This window comes from Penaeus vannamei, chromosome 36, assembly GCF_042767895.1.
Source record: "Penaeus vannamei isolate JL-2024 chromosome 36, ASM4276789v1, whole genome shotgun sequence".
Lineage (NCBI taxonomy): Eukaryota > Metazoa > Arthropoda > Malacostraca > Decapoda > Penaeidae > Penaeus > Penaeus vannamei.
The window spans coordinates 3,308,047-3,309,963 of record NC_091584.1 but is presented as its reverse complement, the minus strand read 5'-3'; positions in this window follow the sequence as shown (position 1 = coordinate 3,309,963).

Below are 1,917 nucleotides of genomic sequence, written 5' to 3'. Positions count from 1 at the left end.
AACACATATAATTATTTATGTCATGACAATTGCCAAGTAAACTGATCTTTCTCTTCTCACCATTTTCATATTCATGCAATACAATAATGATGGCGATGATGATGATGGTGATTACTATTACCATTGTTATCATCATTATTATTATCATTATTACTATTATCTATACCATTATTGTTATTACATTATCATTAATATTATCAATATCATTATTGTTATTATTATGATCATCATCATTATTATTATTATTATTATTTTTATTGTTATTATTGTTATTATTATCATTATTATTATTATTATTATTATTATTGTTGTTGTTGTTGTTGTTGTTGTTGTTGTTATTATTGTTATCATTATCATTATTATTATTGCTATTATTAATAATATTATTGTTATTATTATTATTGTTATTATCATTATTATTATTATTATTAGAGAGAGAGAGAGAGAGAGAGAGAGAGAGAGAGAGAGAGACAGAGAGAGAGAGAGAGAGAGAGGAGGAGTGGTGAGGAAAAGGAAAGAAAGAAAGAGAAAGAGAAAGAGAAAGAGAGAGAGAGAGAAAGAGAGAGAGACAGAGACAGAGACAGAGAGAGATTCGTGTGCCTGATCTCAAAGGTAATATTCATCTTCCTCTATGAAATGGAATAAAGATCAAAATAGATTTCTCTAAATATTTTTATCTTCGCGACCCCATCTCATAGATTTTATTTTCGTTTTTTTTCTACCGGCGTCGGATTTCCATTAAAGCTGCGGGGAACAAAAAACAACCGCTAACTTCAGTCGTAAAGAAGAAGAAGAAGAAGAGAGAAAAATGAAGAGAAAAAGAAAAAGTGGAAGGAGAAGAGGCGATCAAAGAGATATGAATATTCTCTCTTTCTCTTTCTCTCTTTGGAAGAGTGTAGATAGATAGATAGAGTGATAGATAATTAGTTTGATAGATAAATGGATAGGTATCGATGGGTATTAACAGAGATAAAGAAATAAATAGAAAAATGGATAGATGAACAGATAGGTATAGATATATAGAGAAATAGAGATAGATATAATAAGTACTGTAGGTAGGTAGGCATAAGAATAGATAGTTAAACAGATAGATTGATGAACAGACTAACAGACTTAGAACAAGAAAATTAAGTATAGAACCATGGCTAAGAAAGATAATATATATAGTTAGACATTACACAAACAGACATAGAACAAGAAAATTAAGTATAGAACCAAGGCTAAAAAAGATAATATATATAGTTAGACATTACACAAACAGACATAGAACAAGATAATTAAGTATAGAACCATGGCTAAGAAAAGATAATATATATAATTAGACATTACACAAACAGACATAGAACAAGAAAATTAAATATAGAACCATGGCTAAAAAAAAAAATAACCTATATAATCAAACATCACACAGACAATCCAGTAAAGAATAGGACACACACACTGATGAAGATATAGATACAGGAAGCAAGACAAACCTCTCGGAATTTTCCCTTGTCCCACAGAGATGGCTAAGCTAATATCCGATTGTGGTATCCGATGGCACACACAGAGCGCCCTACGGTATTCCGAAGGAGAAACGGAGATAAGATAAATCTCTTTTATGGAAAGGTATGAATGAGAACGAATATCTTCACAATACAAGAGATGTATTTAACCGGTTTCGATTATATCTTCGTCAGAAATACATGAATCTCTTTTGTCAGAGGAAATGGTACCTTTACCCTCCTCTGTGGTCTGCAGGGTATACAAGAAAATGAAAATGAATACTGATTTTATTAACTTGTTTATCATCCATGAATTATTTGATTTATTATACAAGAAAATGTAAACTGATTTGACCTGATAATACCGCTTTTATATTGTAAACGTCATTCTGAATGATTTCGTAAGGCTCTTGACATGTCATGTGAGGTCACG